This window comes from Lynx canadensis, chromosome A3, assembly GCF_007474595.2.
Source record: "Lynx canadensis isolate LIC74 chromosome A3, mLynCan4.pri.v2, whole genome shotgun sequence".
NCBI classification, from domain to species: domain Eukaryota; kingdom Metazoa; phylum Chordata; class Mammalia; order Carnivora; family Felidae; genus Lynx; species Lynx canadensis.
The window spans coordinates 90,116,188-90,139,527 of NC_044305.1; the positions used below are offsets into that span (position 1 = coordinate 90,116,188).

At 44.2% G+C, this 23,340-nt stretch overlaps 1 pseudogene; it reads left to right on the top strand.

Moving 5' to 3' along the window:
- Positions 1-791: 791 nt before the first annotated feature.
- LOC115511256 overlaps positions 792-23,340 on the top strand; it is a 29,568-nt pseudogene continuing 7,019 nt past the window's right edge.

Genomic DNA, 23,340 nt, shown 5'->3' on the forward strand with positions numbered 1-23,340 from the left:
CCCACCCCCACCCCTACCCAGGGCCACCCATTGCACAGATCGGTGGCAGCACTTCCTGGAGCCTGCAGAGGCCTGGGTTTGTATTACATACTGGTTTTGTATTACATACTGGGGGGACCCCAGCTGGCTGGCACCAAATTACAGCTTACTTGAATATCTTCAGCCTTTAGATCATTAGAGCTTTGAGGACTACTGAGATGCCAGTAATGAATCTTATCACATTGCAGGTGCCTAAATCTGTAGCTATCAGATTAGGGCATGACAAGAAACTGTGGCAGTTTATACTTGTGGTCAAAGAGTTTAAATGCGTGTAGTTATGTTTATGTATCTCTATCACAATCTTCTTAAAACACTCCAAGATGATATTTTTGGAGGGAATGGGGACACCAAAAGCTGAAGAGATATTTGATCTCAAAGACCCCGAAGACATCTCAAGACCACAGCCATGTGGGTAGCCTTCTAGCTCACCTCTGCCTCTCCACCCAAGTGGTCTGTGCTGGCTTCCTGCTAACCAAAAAGGGGATGGTAGTAATGATGGTGGAAATGGTAAAGAGAGAAACGGTAGGCGGAATGGTAGAATTGGCAGTATGGTAGTTGGGCATAAATGGAGGTGGTGGCGGCGAGGATGGAGGTGATGAGATGCCCATGGAGGTCGTAGAGGTGTAGATGGAGGTGATGAGGGGTAGATGGAGGTGGTGGAGGGAGTGGTGGTGATGGAGAAAGGGGCAAGAAGGCTTCTGAATGATACAGCAGGAGATTCTTGTTACTGACTATTACGTGGAGGACGCTGGATGAAGCGGACCTGCTGCAATTACAAGCGTGAAACGGTAAGGCCTTGGCATGAGAAGTCTGAAGAACCTCCTTCTGGCCCCAAAGCTGTGTAGTCTTAAGATAATCACCTCACCTCTCTGGGCTCCAGTTTTCTCGAAGCCGAGTTTGCACTTAAGACATGATATCTTGTTAGGGGAACCCCTCCATCTCCCTCTAAGCCCCGTACCCTTCCTTATAAAGTACTAGCTTCTGTCCTTTCCGAAGTCTTGCTAAGGGTCCTTTTCACTTACCTCTCTGCCTCCTACTCACTCTTACCTAGAGGAGGCGATTGGGAGAATGAATGGGTTTGTGCCATGACTCAGAGCCTTCTGAGAACTGCCTGCTTCAGAGCAAGTCCAGGCTGTGCTCCTCTCCTCCTCTCTTCACAGGAAACATCCAGTGCAGATTCTCACTGTGTAGGTAGGGAGTCTTCCAGTGCTGGGTAGACAGGTTTAATTCTGGGGGGAAAATTGGGAAGTGTGACTGTGGTTGTACATTCTAAACCAAATTCTCTAATCAGCTTTACTTGTTACAAAGTTATGTTGATTTGTACCTATGTGACTTCTATATCTTATTTCTCATTTGATGCCAAGCATAGAGGGAAAGATTGTAAACAAGTATCATTCTCAAATTCCAATGCTGATGAACTAATGAAAGAGCCTCCATGGAGTTGATTGGACTAAAGGGTCCCTAAATTTCCTTCAAGCTCTATCATCCTGTGATTCTACAAGCCTGTCTCTGAAGCAGAACAAATATTCGTGAGGCTGGGCAGAAGATTGAGACTCTTAGCAGACAGCTCCAATCTCCGCCTCTCTTCCTTTCTGCTTTTCAACCTGATGAAGACCTCTAGTCTCCACACATCTTCCTCTTCTCCCCTTCCACCAGCTGTGCATGGCTTCATTTACCCCCACTCTGACCTGGACCCCATGATGAATGACTTCACTCTTACCTCATTGATACCCAAAATCTCTTGTTCCTGTCCTGCCAATCTTTTGGTCTTTGTCAACCCACCTCCTACCCTTCTTCTCCTGCACTGAGCTCTCTTTTATCTTTGGAGAAAGCCTGTCTTCAGGGAGAGAGAACAGAGCCAAGACACAGAGTGGTAGAAGTGTGTGTGTGTGTGTGTGTGTGTGTGTGTGTGTGTGTGTGACAGAGAGAGAGACAGAGAGAGAGACAGAGAGAGAGAGAGAGACAGAGAGAGACAGAGAGAGAGAGAGACACTAAGGAGACCAAATGGAGAGAGAGAGAGAGAGAGAGAGAGAGAGAGACCAACCTAGTCCAGTGGTACCTATAGCCATCTGGACCCCTGCCCTTCCCCATGGTTCAGTTTTGTGAGTGAAAAATGTTGAAAGAAGATCTGGCCATCCCATTTCTCTCCTCTTCCTTACCTCTGGCCTCTGCCAAGAGGACTGGTTTGCCCAGCTGGCATTAAGCATTGAGACAAATGCTTGAGGGTTTTCAGTCCTCCCTCACCACCAGAGAGGTAACAGCTGAGACCCATGCATTGGCTTAGGAGAAAGGGAAGAGATTGGACCCAGTGGGTTCTTAGTCAGAGGTGTCCCATCACCCCCGGGAACATTTGGCAATGTCTGGAGACATTTCTGGTTGTAACATAACACTGGGATGAGAGCTCTACTGGCCTCTAGTGGGTACAGGCAAGGGATGCTGCTAACATCCTACAATGTAACAAGACACCTCCACAACAAACAATGAGCTGGCCCAAACTGTCAATAGTGCCAAGGTTGAGAAATCCTGGATTAGACTGTTCAGCCCCCTCTGGTTCTAGAAACCAGGATGCCTGTGACCCAGGCCAAAAGAACACTTCACATGGGCCCACCTCAATCACCAGGATGCTTATGAGGGAGGGAGGAGGGGCAAAGATTCTTAGTAATTTGCAGCTTTTGACCTCTGGGTCTCCCTTTCCTTTAGAAACCCAGCAGACAGGGGTGGTTAATTTAGAGGGAAAGATTCCCTTCCACCTTCTGGCTATATGCCATCTGAACCCCACCTGGGTTTCACATATAGTAGGGTGTAGACAGGTTTGACATAGGGTGCTGGCATAGGGGGTGAAGTCTCATGAAGGAAAAGCGAACTTCCTACCCTTGTGTTGGTGGGACTAAGGAGTTATTTGGGGACCCACAAGAGGCTTTCCACAAGCTGGGCAAGCCTCATGCCAGTATGTGAGATTTTTTCTCTCAGATTGTTTGTGTGAAGCTTTGGTGGGTGGTACAAGACTGGCTGCCCCAGATTCTTGTCCACTTTAGCTGCTTTTGAACTGTATCCAGGGTGAGGAGGGAACATACTGTGGGATGTCAATACTGTAGTCAGGAAGGCAAAAAAAAAAAAAAAGATGAGAGATCGCTTACAGGGAAGCTGAGAAGCCTGAGGAAGCCAGGCTCAGGCTATACAATGGATGGGTTCTCTCCCTACTTCATCTCCATCTACCTCCCATCACTGCTGTGGCCTTGGCCAGCAACAGCACAGACCTCAGCTCACTCTGCACCAAACTCACTGCACATCCTGCTGTTCCTCTAACATCCTAAGCTCATTCCCACCTCAGGACCTTTGCATTTACTGTTTCCCCAACCTTCAGCTCTCTCTTGTATTCAGCTTTCTGGTCAAATGTTGTCTACCCAGGAAGGTCCTTCCTGACCAGCCTATCTAAAACACCCCTTTCTTTAACTCTGCCTTATTGGTCCATATGGAATTTCTATCCAAAACCACATTATATGTTTGTTTATTCATTCATTATTGTCTATCCTCTAACATGGCAGGGACTTTGTCTTGTTCACTGAGGCATCCCTGACACCCATAATAGCTTATAGATGGTTGGTTCGAATCCTGGCTCCACAAACTATGGGATGTTGAGCAAGTTGCCTATCTTTTTTTCCCTTCAATTTCCTCAACTGAATAATGGAAATATTGATTGTATCTACCTCAGTGGTTGTTATGAGAACTGACTGAATATATATATATATATATATATATATATATATATATATATATATAAAATCTTAGGTCAGTGTCTGGCCCACAGAACATACTTAGTATCAACCAGTAATAATTAGTACATTCCCAGGAAGTTCACAATATGCCTATCCTGAGGAGGTGGGGAGTGGTATTCCTGGCCATTTGCAGGAACGGAGCAGTCATTGTTACTTCCCTGGGAACCAAAATCCCTCTGCAGGCCAGGAACCTCTGCATCTGCTCTCTGCTGCCCTCTGAAGGCTCTGGGTGAAGGCTGGCCAAAGAGGACTGTTAGTGACTCCACAGATGACTTATTCACCATAGAAAAATGAGCAATCCCTTTTCTCAAGCAATCCACACTCCCAAGGTGGCAAGCTTGGCCCTTGACAAAGCTGCCGTGGGAGCCATCATTTGACAAACTCAATTAGGAATCACTGAGGCCACAGAGGAAATGCAGGTACCTGGGAATTCATCCCTCAGACTCCCGGAGAGACCCAGAGCAAAACCACTTCTCCCTTCCCCCAGGCTGTACTTCTGGAGACAAAGGACAGTGATCTGTCAGCCAACCTAAGCCCCCATGGAAAGCCGTTCCTCAGCCTGTGCCTCATTCCCTGTTGGACTGTGTGTCACCATGTGGGTCAAGTGGCCTTCACGTTGTCAGCCTAAAATGAGAGGGAAAGCCACTCCTCTCAGGGCCCCTGGGGGGTGATTCGTTAACAAGAATCTGGGCACACCCATACTGTCTGATGGAAAGATTTCATTTTCAATAGTGACAAAACTCCTAAAACATCTAGAAATAAACTTGCCTAGAAATGCATGTCTTATAGGAGAATGCATGACAAAATTTTGCTAAGAAACATAAAATAAGGTAACATATTTCAGAATTGGAAAACCGAATAGGGCAAACATGTTAAATATTCATAAATTTATATACATTTTAAAAAAATGTTTATTTATTTCTTTTGAGAGAGGGAGTGAATGCAAGCAAGGGAGGGGCAGAGAGAGAGAGAGAGAGAGAGAGAGAGAGAGAATCCCAAGCAGGTTCCATGCTGTCAGTGCAGAGCCTGATGTGAGACTCAATCTCATGAACCGAACTGTGAAATTATGACCTGAGCCAAAATCAGAAGTCAGACCCTTAACCAACTGAGCCACCCAGGTGCTCCAAATTTATATATCTTTTAAATACAATTCCAATGGCATTTTGGATGAAAACAACCAAAAAATCATGGTTAAAACATTAGCTTAGAATTTATTAAGCTTTTACTATGTGCCAGGATTTGGGCTGAGAACTTTACAAAATTACCTCAGTTAATCCTCCAATAACCCTATGTGATCATTACTGTTTATGAAAGAAAGGGTTGGGCAGTGGTTAACAGCAGGAGATCACATGACTTTGGGCAGGATAGTTATAACCCTGAGATTTGGTTTCCTCATCTGTAAAATGGGAATAACTGTATGTATCTCATGAATTTAGGCTTAGGATCAAATGAAGTAATTTGGAACAGTGCCTGTCAAGTGTTAAGCACTTAATTAACATGAACTACTGTTACCCTCATTTACAGATAAGGAAATTTGGAAATTTAAGCTCTGAGAGGATAAAGTAATTTGTCTGAGTTTACACAGCCGGTAAAGGGCTAAACTGGCCTGGGGGACGGGTTTAGGACTAGATGGGACAAGGACAGATGACATCAATTGTAGGGGCCTAAGTAGTTCCCTCAGAGTCCAGCACCCCACCCCATTCCAACCCCAAAAGGGAAACTGGAACCAACAGAAATTTAAGTGTCAGCACCTTTTTTTAAATGGGGTCTCAAGATATATGCGAAGAATGTTAGAAAATAAACTGTGTCTAATACACTTCAGTTTAGGGGCTGAAACTGATATTACAAAGGATAGATTTGGAGAAATGTGCTATTAAAAATGTTTTCAGGGGCGCCTGGGTGGCGCAGTCGGTTAAGCGTCCGACTTCAGCCAGGTCACGATCTCGCGGTCCGTGAGTTCGAGCCCCGCGTCGGGCTCTGGGCTGATGGCTCAGAGCCTGGAGCCTGTTTCCGATTCTGTGTCTCCCTCTCTCTCTTCCCCTCCCCCGTTCATGCTCTGTCTCTCTCTGTCCCCAAAATAAATAAAACGTTGAAAAAAAAATTAAAAAAAAAATGTTTTCAATTTGGAGGAGAATCTTGGGCAGTGGACAAAGCCAGCAATGTATTCATTTGTTGGACTCAGCACATTCATCTCTGCCCTGAAATTAAATGTGATTGTCCTTAAAACTAGGGTTGAAACTTGCATCCCAATTTGCCTTGGACAGTCACCATCTGCCCACTTGTCTTGGCTTCATTGTTAGCAGTGCCCCCCTTTCATTTTCAAAAACGATTCCGGTTTGGGCAATCAGTTACGTGGGTACTCTGTCAAGATTTTAAAATTCAAGCAATCCTGTGGATGAGCAACTGTCAGCTAGGTGATGTGAAACAGAAAAGACTTCCAGGCTAGGGGACTAGAGGCCAGTGGGCAATAAAGTGAAGCTCCAGAGGGGCAGAGAATCTCACCTGGATGCGAAAGGAAGGGGCAGATGATGCCTCACAAGAGGAGTCTTGGTGAGGTTGTAGGTCAGGTACTGTGTGGAGTTAAGAGGACACTGGTGGGATTGGAGTGGATGTTGGAACTTAGTATTTCAGACATGAAACAGCTCAGGGTAACAGCATGGCCCACGTTATGTCCATAGGAGGAGACAAGAAATGGAACCCAGATTGCATTTAGGGATAGGAACTGGGCAGCTAGTAAGAGACTTGTAAGGAGGGTTGTCTACTCTATACCATTTTACTCCTATTAAATTTTGAACCTTGTGATTATATTATATTATTGTGATTATAATATATTCTTGTGATTATATAATAATTATTGTGATTATATAATATAATCTTGTGATTATAATATTGTGATTATACCTATTCAGAAAAATATAGAGGGAAATGGAAATTTTAAGGAACCCAGGCTACCTTGCCCACAGATTCTTCTAGATAAACTGTGGAATCACTTGTCAAGATTTTTTTTAAGTCTATTTACTTAGAGAGAGAGAGAGAGAGAGAGAGGGAGAAGAGAGGGAGAATCCCAAGAAGGCTCTGCACTGACAGCACAGAGTCTGATGTGGAGCTCAAACTCATGAATTAACTGTGAGATCATGACCTGAGCCAAAGTCCAGTGCTTAACTGATTGAACCACCCAAGTGGCTCCATTTTGTCAAGTTTTTAAAACCTCATTTATAAAACAAGTGGTCTTTAAACATTTGAAAGGATGCTCAACCTTATTTTTTAAAAAAGAAGCAAACTAGAGTGGCAGTCACAGTGAAATACCATTTTTTTACCTTTCGGATCTTCAATATTAAAAGGTTTCACAACTGCAATAGTGGAAGGAGATGGGCCCTCTTCCACACAATGGCTGGTGATTCTGCAGTTAGGCACAGGCTCTCTGAAGCCACTTTGGCAATATTTATAAAACTTTAAAATGTACATACCTTTGGGTAGCAGCAACTCTTTGTCTAGAAATTTATCTTACGGATATAGTCCCACCAGTGGGTAAAGACATATGTGTACTTTGGAGCAGTTACCCACCTTTCTGCATTTATGTCAGAGGATTACCATGGGGATTAAATGATATAATATATGGAAAGGATTTTAAAGAGGGCCTGGTACATAGTAAATGCTCAGTAAATTCTGGCTGTTATTATTACAGCATTGTTTGTGGCAGCAAAGCACTGGAAACAACCTAAATATACATCAATAGGAGACTGCTTAAAAAAAAAAAGTTTTGTACATGGAAAACCACGAAGCTTTTAAATAGAGTGCATACTAATGGAGCACCTGGGTGGCTCCGTTGATTAAGTGTCAGACTCTTGATTTTGACTCAGGTCATGATCTCACAGTTGTGAGATTGAGCCCCATGTTGAGCCCTGCATCAAGCCCCACTTTGCGTGCGCCGCCTGCTTAAGATTCTCTCTCTCTCCCTCTGCCCCTCTCCCTTCGTTATGTGTGCTCTTTCTCAAAAAAATAGAGTGAATACTCTTTAAACATTGCTATGAAATGATCTTTTAGAAATATTATTATTAGGTGGGGGGGATAAAGCAAGGTTTAGAAGGGTGCTTATGGTTTACCACCATTTTTGTGTGGGGCAGGCATGCCTATGGCTGCAAAAGTCTCTCCAGGGAAGAATTCACAAGAACCTGGGTTCAGTGAAGATTCCTGGGAGCAGAACCGGGAGGCAGGTACTCAGGGGCCACTGTACAACCACTTGTACCTTTTATATTGTCCACCATAGGGATGTATTTTCTATTAAAAAACAAATAAATTCCATTTCTGGATAAAGAGTTGAAAGCAGGGACTCAAACAGGTGCTAGTACTCTACTCTAACATTCATTACTCACAATAGGCAAAAGGTGGAAACAACCCAAATGTTCATCTATAGATGAATAGAAAAATAAAATGTGGCATATCCATACAATATAATATTATTTAGCCTTTAAAAGGAAGGAAGGGTACCTGGCTGGCTTAGTTGGTGGAGCATGTGACTCTTGATCTCAGAGTTGTAAGTTCATGCCTCATGTTGGGTGTTGAAATTATGTAAAAATAAAATCTTCAAAAAAATTTTTAAAAATAAAAGGAAGGAAATTCTGACACATGCTACAACATGGCTGAACCTTGAGAACATTTTGCTAAGTGAAATAAGCCAGACACAAAAAGATAAGTACTGTATGATTACACCTATATGAGGTACCTAGAACAGCCAAATTCACAGAGACAGAAAGCAGAATAGTAGATCTGGGGCTGGGGAAACGGGGATTGGGGAGTCACTGTTTAATGGGTATAGAGTTTCAGTTAGGGAAAATGAAAAAGTTCTTGATTCAGATGGTGGTGATGGTGATTTTACAATAATGTGAATATACTTCAAGCTATTAAATGTGTATACTCATAAATGGTTAAAATGGTAATTTTATGTTATATATACTTTACCACAAAAAATTAAATAGTTTTAATATAATTTTAAATAAAATATAATTTTAAACACTTTTTACATTTTTTAATTTTTTTTAACGTTTATTTATTTTTGAGACACAGCATGAACGGGGGAAGGGCAGAGAGAAAGGGATACAGAATCTGAAGCAGGTTCCAGGCTCTGAGCCATCAGCCCAGAGCCCGACGCGGGGCTCGAACTCACGGACCGCGAGATCGTGACCTGAGCCGAAGTCAGACGCTTAACCGACCGAGCCACCCAGGCGCCCCTTAAACAGTTTTTTAAAATAGTCCCTTTTTAGGGGTACCCGGGTGGCTCAGTAGTCGGTTAAGCATCTGACTTCGGCTCAGGTCATGATCTCATGGTTCATGGGTTTGAGCCCCACATCATGCTCTCTGCTGTCAGCACAGAGCCTGCTTCACATCTTCTGTCCCCCCTCTCTCTCTGCCCTTCCCTGGCTCGTGCTCTCTCTCACTCTCTCTCAAAAATAAACAAACACTAAAAAATTAAATAGTCCTTTTTTTTACTTTGATTAGAGTTCTGTTAGATATAGAAATGGATTAGAAGGAGTTGTACTGTATGGGCCACCACAAAGAATAAGCCCTATCTGGAAAATGACCCAGGTCTCCAAACCCTGTCTTTCACCATGTCAGGTGAACCTGCCATGCTGACTGGCTTCTGGGGGATCCCTGATACAGAGCGGAGGTGAAAGGCTGAAGTAGGATCAGGGGAAGAGGGCAACTTCATCCAAGATAGGGAAGAGACAGGAAGGGAAGAGATGAAGGGCAGGAGCAGAAGAAGAGGTAATTCCCACCTGACCACACAGACTTTCTCCATGAGGAAGGAGGTGAGAGGCAGGAGTATGTAGCTTGTGGGTGGATTTTGAGGTTAGTAGAAAGGTTGACCTTCAAGGGGTCAGACCAGGGATGTGTAAAAGAATTGCCACATCCCCGCTGAGGACCTTGGTGAGGCTGGATATCAGACATGAGTAGAGAGAATTTTCTTACTCCTCTCATCTTTTCTCCCTCCCTGGGAAACAACCCTCAAGCATTTGCAGACCCTCATAGTTAAATAAGTGAGGAAAGTAGAAACCAGGACTTTCCATCCAGACCACCAACCACTATAAGCTTCTCTTCTTCAGCAGCACCAGGTTGGGATGGGAAGAGGCCTCGGTATGTATGTGTATATGTATGTATTTATTTTTAATATATTTATTGTCAAATTGGTTTCCAAAAACACCCAGTGCTCATCCCAACAAGCGCCCTCCTCAATGCCCATCACCCACTTTCCCCTCGCCCCCACTCCCATCAACCCTCAGTTTGTTCTCAGTATCCAAGAGTCTCTTATGGTTTCCCTCCCTCCCTCTCTGTAATTCTTTTTTTCCCTTCCCCTCCCCCATGGTCTTCTGTTAAGCTTCTCAAGATCCACATATGAGTGAAAACATATGGTATCTTTCTCTGACTGACTTATTTCACTTAGCATTACACTCCAGTTCCATCCACATTGCTGCAAATGGAGGCCTCAGTTTTAAATTGAGATTGAGGGGCGCCTGGGTGGCGCAGTCGGTTGGGCGTCCGACTTCAGCCAGGTCACGATCTCGCGGTCCGGGAGTTCGAGCCCCGCGTCGGGCTCTGGGCTGATGGCTCAGAGCCTGGAGCCTGTTTCTGATTCTGTGTCTCCCTCTCTCTCTGCCCCTCCCCCGTTCATGCTCTGTCTCTCTCTGTCCCAAAAATAAATAAACGTTGAAAAAAAAAATTAAAAAAAAAAAAATAAATAAATAAATAAATTGAGATTGAAGTGTGGATTATCATTGGGATCGACATTATAATTTCTGAAATGAGACTGAGACCAAGTGTGACCAGAACAATCATGTGACTTGTCTAAGTTTCATCCAGGGGCAGAGCAAGATCTAGCCACCCAGAATAAATTAAAGGAGCAATAAGAGGTAAAAGCTAGGTTACTTTCTGATTTTACCCCATGAGACATGCTTATTTAATGGAACAGTTACACAATATTATCTTCAACTGTTACTTAACATGCATAGATCTTGCATCTCCCACTAGATCGTAAGCTCTCAGAGGGCAGGGCCCCTGTGCTATTTATCCTTATATTGCCACCACAACCCAGCAAAGTGCCTTGTGTGTACACAGTAGGCACTGAAATGGCTGTTGACTGCACTGCTGACCAAGAGGGATTATTCCCAGTGAGTCCACACCAGGCCATTAGTGTACTTACACCAAGCCTGGCACAGAGCAGGTGAATAACAAGTCCTGGCTGAGTTGAATTGACTCTTCTTAAAGACAGAGCCTGTGTTCAAGGAATTTTGATATAAAATGATGTTGCGGGTTACCCAGACTTAGAGTAAAAGGCAAAGAGATGAAGTCGGTGTGGATGATCATGTTCTGTTTCTCTGTTCAGGCTGCTCTTGTTCTGAATTAAGGAGAAGGCTAAGACACAAGAGGAAGGTGTGATCAGAGCCAGCGCATGCCCTGTGATACCATGAGTGAACAATGCAAGTGCCCCATTAGGCCTGGAACTGAGCTGAACTCATTTTTGAGTAAGGAATCCTAAAGGGCTCCTGTCTTCAAGATTATATAAAATGATCCAAGTTATGTACTTCTGAGATAATAAACTAGCTGAGGAAGCACAGAGCCCAACTCTTTAAATAAGGAAGTAGTAGATCTCAAGTAGCTCAAGAAACAAAATTTTCTACAGATGAAGGTTATGAAAAGGAAACCAAAGACCAGCTGATTCTGGTTTGGGGATGGTAACATTGGAGAATACACTCTGCCATCCATTTCATATGACCACCTCACTCATCCTGAGTTATCTCTTTTGTTGGCATGGCCTCCATCAATAGTCACAGAGCAGGGAGGTAAAAGAGAAGATATTTGAGTATCTCCATTAAGAGGTCTAAGTGCCTGATTACTGCCTCCCTGAGATGAACTTAGCTGAAGGGAGGATGGTCAGGCGTTCAGTCAAGCAACAGCCAGTTACGGAACACCTTCAGTGGATGGGGAAAGATGGCTCTCCTCAGACTGAGCAACCCAAAATAAGCTAGGGAGTTTAGGGGGAGAAAGAGCATAGTTGGTGGAGTTTTTAGGATGTTCCTGAGAACATTCCTCAGCTCATTAACTCACAGCTCAGTCCCAAATCCCAGTAGAGTAAAAATACCCTTTCTCAGGGACAGAAGCCCACAAAGCTAAGGGCTCAAGATTTCTAAGTTAGGATTTCATCAAGGGCTGGGTGACCCTTTCTTGGATACACATGGATCCCCAGGAGTCCTGCAAGACTGCACAGTCTGTTACATCTAGGAAGACAGATGAGGACCGGCTCCCTGGTTTCTCATTTATCACCTGCCTCTAATTCCCTAGAGCCCAAGAAGCAGATCCTTGGCAAAGGATGCCTCCTTCGGGTGGGAACGCTTAGTTGATGTGGGGGTTTTTATACAAGTCTCATGTTTCCTGGACTCTTAGGAACCTCCAAGAAGATGCTGAAAATAACTCTTATTGAATTGGAAGAAGCTTGAAGTAAACACAGGACCAACCATTGTGACTTCCATGGCTGAAAAGCATGGATTTGAGAAGGGTAGTTGGAGCTCCATGCAGAGGATATGACTAGATCTAGATCTCAGACCCTCAGTGCAGGTCTGACCTCACACGCGCATGGATGCTCCCCTCTCCAAAGGTGGGGACAGGGGAACACAGAATAGCAGCACTACCACAGGACAACCTGGTCATTATCTGACTTGTCTTTCGCTATGTTGAAATAGTTAAAAATTAATTTGAACATCAGGCTGTTCCTTATCTTTGCTCTCTAAATCTTGCACAGGCCTTTAGCAAAAAGCAACAAAATTCTCACTTGACCTTCTGTGGGCTTGGAGATTCCTGCCTATTCTACTGGGTTCATTCATTCACATCCCAAAACCAGAACCTACAGTCAAGCTGTTAACTCCATATATTTAAAATCCACTCTACTCACCCAGGTGCACTGGCCTGTTGCTCTGGGGCCCTTGAATCCAATCCTTTAGGGTTGGTCTTGCAGTTGGAACCCACCCACCTCTCCTTCTTTCTGCCTCTGCTACTAACATAGTCCCTCCTCTATTGCCTCACAAACTAACTATTTTAGAACAAAAGTCTTTGTCTATTCACAGACACTGTAAAAGTAACACTCATTTTAAGTTTTTTAATCTAATGTCTGTGTTTTCTGTAATTCTTATTGGTTTATCTAATCAGCGTGTCCTAGGGAGGTTTATTGTTGACGGTTTAGCTTGCCCAAGCACAATGAGCCTGCTCAGGCATTCACCCCAAGAGAATCAGCTCCTCTAAAAGAGATAATCCTCTGGGAAAATGGCAGATCTTTTGCCTCTTCTCTTCAGAGGCCTGAAGCTAAGGAGAACGTTCCATATCCCACAGCCCCTCCAGCTCTGCAAACCCCAATTCCTGACTCTTCAGAGAAGGATATGAACAAGAGAAATGAAGAAGGCATTTGAGCAAATCAAACCTTACAAGAAAAAGGTGTACTTTGTGATTTTCTGTTTTGTGCTGATTTTTGCCCTCATTTTAACTGCTTTGTAAGTAGGAAAGATATACTGAGGGAGCAATCGGTGGGAAGAGGACAAGACAGTGAGTGGGAAGTGAGGGAAAAGAAGCGGTAGTGGGGGCATGCACATGGTGTGGGGGAGGGACACAGTGTTGGAGTGAGGGCACATGGTGTTGAGGGGTGGACACACAGGGTTGGGGGGTATGGGGACACAGTGTTGGGGGATGTGGGCACACAGGGTTGGAGGTGGGCACACAGTGTTGGGGGGATGCAGGCGTGTATACAGGGTTCAGGGTGTGGACACACAGGGTTGGGCGGGTGTGCACACAGGGTTGGAGGGTGGGCACACAGGGTTGGGAGTGTGGACACAGAGGATTGGGGGGTGTACACAGGGTCGAGGGGTGTGAACACAGGGTTCAGATACAGACACAGCAGGTTGGGGGTGTGGGCATCCAGGGTTGGGGGTGTGAACACAGGGCTTGGGGGTGTGTACACAGGGTTGTTGGGTGTGGGCACACAGCAATGGGGATGTGGGCATACAGTATTGGGGGGTGCAGGCACACAGAGTTGGTGGTTTGTGTACACATGGTTGGGGTGCAGGCACACAGGGTTGGTGGATGTGTACACAAGGTTGGGGGTGCAGGCACATAGTGTTGGGGGTATGCACAGGGTTAGGGTGCTGGCACACAGGGTTGGGGGTGGGGACACAGGGTCAGGGGGTGTGAGCATACGGTATTGGGGTGTGTACACAGGGTTAGGGTGTGGGCACACAGCGTTGGGGGTGTGTGTACACAGGGTTGGGGGTGTGGGCACAAAGGGTTGGGGGTGGGCACACAGGGTCAGGGGGTGTGGGCACACAGGGTCGGGGGGGTGTGAACATATGGTATCAGGGTGTGTACACAGGGTTAGGGTGTGGGCACACAGTGTTGGGGTGTGGGCACAGGGTTGGGCAGTGAGCACACAGCATTAGGGGGTGTGTGTACATAGGGTTGGGGTGTAGACACCCAGGGTTGGGGGGTATGAGCACACAGGGTTGGGGGGTATGGGCACACAGTGTGGGGGGGGGATACAGGGTTGTGGTGTGGGCACACAGCAGTGAGCACACAGTGTTGGGGGTGTGGGTTGGGGGTGTGTGTACACAGGGTTGGGATGTGGGCACATAGGGTTGGGTGTGGGTACATAGGGTGGGGGTGTGGGTACACAGGGTTTGGGTGGGGGCACACAGGGCTGGGGTGTGGGCACACAGGGTTGGAGGGTTAGCACACAGGAGGGGCGAGGAAGAGGAGCATGCTGAAATCTCCAGTGCTTAGGCATCTCTAGACACCAAGTGTTGGGCCTGGTGACACATACACCTTCCCTTATTTAACTCTCAATAGTCCTGCTAGGTAAGGATTTTCATCCCCAGATGAAATCTTGCAGATATGGAAACTGAGCCTCAGAGAGTGTAATAGTAGCCCATGGACTCATAGATGTAGGAGGAAGAGCCGGGGTTGGAAGCTCCATTAAAAAATGAACTCCACCCCTCTTCTTACTCAGGCCCTATTGTAGATTTACTGAAGGTCTTCAGACCCATATTTCAGGGTTTACCTTCTCTTTCAGATAGGAATTTTATCTTCTGGTATAAAGTCCTCCCTCTATTCCCAGCTCACTGAGGTTTCCCCCAATGGAAAAGCCACACATGTAGCAGACACATGGGCATACGTTTTGGAGACCATGTCTGAGCCATAATATTAACCCTACATCCTAGTTTCTTTCCACAATCCATGGAATCAAAGACTAGCAAGAATAGGATAACAGTTTCCTGACACTTTCCTGGTTTTAGCTCTGAAAGAACAACAAGCCAGGGGACCCCTCCATCTTGGGCACATCAGGATACCCTGTCCCAGAAGGTACAGTGTCCAGCCTCATGGAGTCTCTAGCACATCAGAAATTAGACAAAAGCACAAGCAGAAAAGTGCAAGGCCCCATAAAAAAAGCACAAAGGGAAGGAGGGTTTCAGGAAGAAAAAAATCATATGTGTTTGGAGGACTGACTCATTTCACAAATGATCGTTGCTTGTCTCGGAGGGCCCAGGCCCTAGCTTAGGCCCTGTGTGTTAAAGAAACACTTCATGGAGAAAATGGCCTCAGAAGGACAGTGAAGGGAAAGGGTAGGGGTGGGATTTGGAACAGCAGAACAAGGGTGTATAGGAGGCAGAGGGAAGAAGCTGTAAAAATAAAGACCTAACTGGTGGAAGAATGCAGTTTCCCTCGTACACAGTAAGTTTGGGGAGGAAAAGGTTTGGCCCATTCTAGGGAGAGACATAAATATCAGCAAATGTGTCTGAGCTCAAAGGAATGGGAAATGGGACTTTGTGCAAGAACGGAGTGATCGGACTCAGAGTGGATGGTAGCAGAGGGGCTAAGGCCCGTTGGGCTGTTACCACCAAGCATTCTACTGAAACCCTTTGGTTTCCACCCACCCAGGTTTTGTTTAAATCATTTGGATATTTAGTTCAGATATTTTAGTTTTTTATTTTAGTTTTTGTTTTTCACTTCATGCAGGAATTAGAGGGTGAGGTTCGCCCTGGGTTAGTGAGGGGACAGGAAGGTATGGGCAGATAGCTTTCCCTCCAGGAGGCACAAAGGGGACAGGTTTGCAGGCTGAGGATCCTTCCAGATAAAAGAAATGGGGAGGGAACTGCCCTGGCAGCAGAGTGCTGTCCTGCTTGTGTCCAGTGTCCACCGAGAGTTCCCTGGAGCACTTGACTGTTCCTCTGTCCAGCTCTAATGCCACCTTCGCTGTCAACCAATGCACATTCTTATTTACATTTTTTTGGCTTAAAACAGAAAACGTTATTCCAAGAGTTCTTATTTACTTTGAGAGCCTTTCTGCCTTGTTGTAGAAAAACAGCCATTCGATTGCTGTGTGTGAACAAAGGGACAGGCAGGGTGGACTGTGGGGCACACGCCCAAAGTGTCCCCACTGCCACTGGCTGCCATGATGCCCACTGTCTCAGAGCTGCAGGGTTTCCTACTCTACCTAATTCTCAGGTGACTCCCTCTTTTCTCCATGTTAGGAGGCAGATTCCTCAGCAAATGTGATGCAAGCATAGTTAATTGGTAGAACCCAGTTTATATCCAGAACTCTAACAGCAATGGATACTGAGAAATAAGGTTTGGGGCTTTCCAATCTGTGCAATTAGGAGGGCGAAAAGGAGGGGCGCCTGAGTGGCTCAGTCGGTTAAACATCCCACTTGATTTTGGCTCAGGTCATGATCTCACGGTTGGTGAGATAGAGCCCCAAGACAGGCTCTGTGCTGACAGCACAGGGCCTGCTTGGGATTCTCTCTTTCCCTTTCTCTCTGCCCCTCCCCTGCTTGCTCTCTTTCTCTGTCTCTCTCAAAACAAATATAAACGTGAGAAAAAAATTAAATAAAAAGGAGGGCAAAAGGGATCTTAAGAGAGCCTATCCAAGAATGTACCACAAGGTTTCTAAGTCTTTACCAACTGGTAAAGCTATATTTGGTCTTCCAATTGACTATGATGTGTTTGTGCCATAAAATAGAACGCAAGGTAAGGGAGGTGTGAGTGAGAGGCATCCCCTCCCCTAACTGTGCCCAAGCCTGGGTCATTCAGCCACGGCTAGGAAGCTGACTCTGCAAGAACATGGCAGTCCCTCATGAACCACATGAACAGAGTGGGGCTGGAGGACTTTCCTGCCAAAGGGACAGGTGCTGGGTGTCAGATCCCAAAGAATCTACTGTATAGGAGTCCTCCTTACCCACGGTTTCACTTTCTGCAGTTTCAATTACCTGCAGTCATCCGTGGTCCAGAAGCAGGTGATCCTCCTTTATCAGCAGGTCAGAAGTAGCCTAACGGTATGTCACAGTGCCTACGTCTTTCACTTCACTTCATCTCATCACGTGGGCCTGTTATCATCTCACAGCATCACAAGAAGAAGTGTGAGTACCATACCATAAGCTATTTTGAGAGAGAGAAAGACCACATTCATATGACTTTCATTATATTACTATAGTTGTCTTATTTTATTATTGTTGTTATTAATATCCTACTGTGCTTAATTGATAAATTAAACTTTATCATAGGTATGTTATATATAGGAAAAAACAGTATATACAGGGCCTGGTACTATCTGCAGTTCAGGCCTCCACTGGGGGTCTTGGAATATGTACCCCATGGGTAAGGGATAACTACTCTACTTGTTTTCCAGCACTGCTTTGGAATTTTTTCCCTTTTCTTTCCTTTCTTTCATTGAAAAAAAAAGTAATTTCAGATGAACTTAAGGAGGGAAGAGAAGTAAATGTAAGAGTTCAGTTCACCTCGAACTAGAGTTTTTGATTCCTACTGAGGTTGACTTTTTTGCAGCTAATATGAAACAATTGGAGTTTTTGTGAATTGCTATTCATAGTTATGCTTATATCAGTGTGTTTCTCTTTTTTCTTATTTATAATTTATAATTATAATATAATTATAAATTTATAATATAAATTTATAATTTATAATATAAATTTATTTATAATTTTCTTATTTCTAATTCTTAAGAATTATTTATCATCTATTGTAAATATTTTTCTGTATTTGTCATTTGTTATTCAATTTTGTCAGTGACCTTTCCTTCTTTTCCAGGAGGTCCAGTGCACGTGTGTGCGTGCATGTTTTAATGAGGTCAAATTTATCCATATTTTCCTTTAAGGTTTTAGTTTTGTTGCCAGTCTCAGAAACACTTTAACCACCACCAGGTTTATGTACACCTATATTTCCATCTAGTTCTAAAAGCCGTCTGACTTGAATTTAGTATATGGTGTAAGACAAGGATTTAACTTTATTATTGTTCCCCTGTGTTACATCACCATTTGTCAAATTATGTACCCTCTATCCACTAGTTTGAAATGCTGCTTTTATCACATCCCAAATGTTCCTGTGTGCTGAGTCTGTGCTCAGCCAACCATCCTGACAGCACGTTACACACGCAGTTACCTTTTGCTACCATCTGCTCTGCCCTCAAACCACTCTGCTCTGCATTTTGTTCCTACCATGTCACAAACATTTCTCTGGCAAAACTCATCATCAGACTCCTAAAAGCTGTGGATGCTTTTCAGGGCTTTTCTTGACGGGCCTCTCTCTAACCTTTGACATTGTTGAAAATTCCTTCCTTCCTGAAGTCCCTCGTTTCGAAGTGGTTTTGTTTGCCTGTTTGTTTTGGTATATTTTGGGACTTCTGATCATTAGGTATCTGCATCTTCATCTTTGCTAAATAATGACACAGTGTTTTCCAGAAGGAATGTGGTATGCATACCCCCACCAGCAGTGTGCAATGGTCTAATGGGATTATTCAAGGACAAGCATTGGTAGAGCTGGTATGGTCCAGATCTCTTGTCCCATGGCATTTGCTCAGTTCCCCCTTTGCACATTCACCCCACAAATCTCTGTCTTGTGAACTTCAGTCCTGCTGCTGGCCTAAGCCAGCCCCATGACCATCCCCACTCTCCCCACAACACAAACCAACTGTCAGCTTTAAAGGGTCACCTTCCTAAAACCGCATTTTTGCATTTTGTTCTCTGTTCCAAAATTACCAGAGGATCTCCAAGGCAGTCAAATGAAGTCTGAGCTCCTTGGATTGGCACCCAAGGCCTTTCCTTGCCAAACTTCCTTGTTCTTCCTAACACTTATTTTCCCCCACTCTCTACAGGGGAGCACTTGAATCCAGGCAAGGAGATCCATCCTGATCTGGGATTGTAAACCAGGACAGCCACTCTGCAAGAACAATGTGGAGATAGTTAATAAGGATGAAAATACACATACCAAATTAATGAAGTTTTGGGGTGATAGTGGGGTTCATGGGGTCTGTAGCCAACAGCCAAGAAAGAATTCTTGAAGATATCTTTGGTGCAAAAATGGTGATTTTATTAAGGCATGGGGACAGACCCACGGGCAGAAAGGGCTGCACTGGGGGTGTGATGGGTAACTCATTATATACCCTCAGGTTGGGAGGGGGCGAGGGATGAAGTCTCTAAGGTATTTTGGGAACAAGGTTTCCAGGACCTTGAGGGGCTAGCTGTTGCCAGGGAAATACCACTTATTACTGTTTAATAAAACCTCAGTCATGAGACCCTTCATATGCACATCAGGAGGCTATAAGCTTGGAGTATGATTGCCAGCATATATTTGGGGGCAGTTGAGATAAAGGAAGTAGATTTACAGGATCCCTGAGGTTGGGATAATGTAAAGCTAAGATTCTCTTTTGCCCCTAGCAAAGTGTCATCCTGAGGTAGCTGAGCTCCTAGAGGGAGGTCACTCTGCAGGTTTCAAGGACCTGTCAGTGGGCTGTAGGCAGTAAAGAAATTCAATTTTTCATTTGCCTTAGTTTCCCCACATTACCATGGCAAGCACTTAAACCCCTTTGCTTTGTTCTTGGGTAGCCAGGAGTGTCCGAGCAATATCACACATATTTTCCTGGGGTGGGGGGTGCTGTTAGCCTGTATTTTGCCCTCCGCTTGCCCTACACTCCCTCATCAAAATGACTAAGCAATTTCACTTTTGTACATGTGTACCAGGCCAAGTAAACAAGGATATTTACATCGCGTAGTTTATAGGTGCTCAAACTTGGAATCAACCCAGATGTCCATCAAGAGTAGAATGGATAAGTAAGTTCCAGCCTCTGCACCCCAAGTCATTCTATATCCCCACTGACCTAGTGTCAGGGGGGATGTTTCTTTTTCAGAAAACATGTCTTCATTTAAAACAGGAGTCCAAGGGCACTTGGGTGACTCAGTCAGTTGAGTGTCCAACTTTGGCTCAGGTCACAATCCCACATTCATGAGTTCGAGCCCTGCATCTGGCTCACTGATGTCATCGTACAGCCTGCTTCAAATCCTCTGTCCCCCTTTCTCTCTGCCCCTACCCCACTCAGGTTCTCTCAAAACTACATAAAAAAAAAAAAACAAAAAAAAAAACAGGAGTCCAATTACCTACTTTATAAAATAGTTAGGATTTTTTCCCACTGAAAAATGAATTTCCTATATCATTGTGTAAATATATAGGAAAACTCTAACAAGTTGTGGTCAACTACTTGTGTTTTATCATTGTATTAAGCGTCTAAGTGCTCTTTTTCTTTTTTAATCCATTTTAAAAAGTTAATTTACAGTAAAATCCATTCTCTTCTGGCAGTCAGTTCCATGAGTGTTAACAAATATTTACAGCATTTTTTTTTAACAAAGGAGTGTCCATATGGGTCTAAAGTAATTTATCTTAGATTTTGTCCACTGAGACTTTGGAAAACAAAGTTTGATTTCACAATTTGGTAGGCAAGCTGTATTTACTCCACAAGTTCACAAAACTTGAGTTTCACCTATTGGTCCTTGCTCAATTGTTTGCATAGGTTCTCACTATCTTCTAGAACAGCCAGTCCTGGGCTAGCTCTTTCCATTAAGATTAGAAGGGAAAACAGGCCTGGCTTTCAACTCTCTACAGAAACTTGACAAGCCATTGCTGCAGGTGAAGGACCCAGCCAAGGGTCTTCTAAACCAGGTGTTCTCAGCTGCTAAGTACCTAGGTGATCTAAGACTCCAGGAGAGGGTCTTCCATATCTGAGCTACCTTGTCATCTAGAAAGTGTCAAGATTTGATAACCTAGTGAACACTTGTCCTCTCACTTCTCCAAGAAAGGCAGGGAAACTTGGACCCTCAGTAGTCATACAGTTTTCACAGTACATTAAATCAACTAAGCTAACTGTTTAACCATAAGTCTACCATTCCATTTGTTTTGATATGATGCAAAAAAAAAAGTTTTTAAATTTTTCATTGATTGAAACCTAGAAATACCTGCATGTCATCCCATCAAGAGACCAACTACTAACTCACCAATATTTTACCCCTCCCTACCCCAGTTGTTTTGACATTGTTTCTTCAACTGATGACTTCAAAAATGGGATGCTAAGCCTCCCAAGGCCATGGGATGCTGGCTTTGATGGCCAGCCCCCCTGGTGGGGTAGGAATTAACATATCTTACAAGTTTCCAGGTGGTGCTGGTGCTGGTGGCCAGAGAATCATACTTTGAGAATCACAGCTGTGATTTATAGGAAAAGCTAACAATTTATAGGAAATGTGAAAGGCAAAGGAACCTATTAACACCATGAGAATGTATTTTAAATTCAGACTCTGAGAAATAGTTCCTTTGACAAATAAATTATATGGAAAAATCAAGTAATAAAGAACCTAGAGAGGCACCTGGGTGGCTCAGTCAGTTGAGCAACTGACTCTTGATTTCAGCTCAGGTCATGATCTCACGGTTTTGTGGGTTGGAGCCCGGTGTCAGGCTCTGCACTTACAGTGTGGAGCCTGCTTGAGATTCTCTCTCTCTCTCTCTCTCTCTCTCTCTCTCTCTCTCTCTCTGCCCCTCCCCTGCTCACACTCTGTCTCTCTCAAAATAAATAAACAAACTTAAAAAAAAAAAAGAAATTAAGAACCTAGAGATTAAAAGAGATTTAACAGGCATGGAGAGCAGGGCCAATATAGCAGCAAGGTGGAAATACAAGACTTGACCTGTGTATGAAGCTAGATGTCAACATCTACCAGATTTTGCCCAGGGCCTCCTACAGCAGGTACAGGCTGGAATTTGGGCCAGCCTGCTTAGACTGGGCACCTCCAAATCACTTTAAATGAAAGGTTGCCTATCAACTCAAGTATAAAATATCACAGGAGCTCCTTGCTTGGGGACCAACAAAAAACAATATCTTACCATTGATGAGGAGGTAGGGGCAGATTCCAGCTTCTACTGTGTTCCGGGACTACACTGGGCGTACTTCTTTCATTGACATTTACTTCATAGATCAGGGTGATGCCTTTGACTTTAACATCCTTCTGCAAAATCACCTCAAGTAGGTAAAGCAAGTATCTAAGATGTCCAAAGAATCTCAAGAACTAGACATTCATCCCAAATTGGATCTGGGCTTCAAGGAAGGACAGATTACCAAGTTGAGTAATAGTAACATTGCAACCAAGAGATGATATGTTTCTAAGCCCAGGACTACTGAACTTAGGCACTGGGAGTTTAAGTTTACTCCTAGCCCCACCTGGAGGCAAAGTCACTATTTCCCCCTCCATCCTCAGAGGTTGCCACGAGCAGTCATGTTGCCACCACCACCCATTCCAAATCTAACCATGGAGGCAGTGACATAGATATCCTAGGCTTCTCCCGTTCTTGTCATAACACCAGCTCCAGTCTCTGAGAAATGACTTGGGGAGACTTTGGCACTGCTTCCAGCTCTGTTCCAAACCTGGCACCACAGCCATCCAACTAAGTCCAGGACTGAATAGCCTTGGCAGAACACCAAGAACAGACTTGAAGAATAAAAATGACCTTGAGAAGATAGGATAGAAAACCCCGTGTTTGATGAAGAAAATGGCGGAGGTACAGAGAAGACTTTTTCTAAAGAATTGCAATATATAATGCATTTGTTTGGTGGATGATCAGAATACTTTTTTTTAATGTTTATTTATTTTTGAGAGAGAGAGAATCCCAAGCAGGTTCCACACTGTCAGTGCCAAGACCCATACGGGGCTCCATCTCACAAACTGTGAGATCACGACCAGAGCCAAAGTCAAGAGTCAGACACTCAACCAACTGAGCCAGGTACCCCGGATGATTGGAATACTTACGCTAAGACAGTGCATATTCTTGAAGACATTGCCATAGAGTTCATTCTGAAACGACGCACAAGGGAATGTCAAATGAAAGACAAGGTAAGTACAAGTTGAGGATTCATCTTTTTGATTTGAAAGGACCCAGGGAAGTTTGCTAAGGTTACTCGTGATTACTGTGAATGAAAATTTGAAACGAGCTGAAAAATAATTTGACGAAGCCTACTATGGATCTTGACACTTTTTGTAATTTATGAAGCTTCAGTATCTTGTGTGGAAACCATATATAATAACTGAATATTTTCTACAGTAAGATCCGTGTAATTGAAAGATGGAGAAACAAAATTTTCATGTCTTCAATTTTAGAGTGATATTTGAGATTT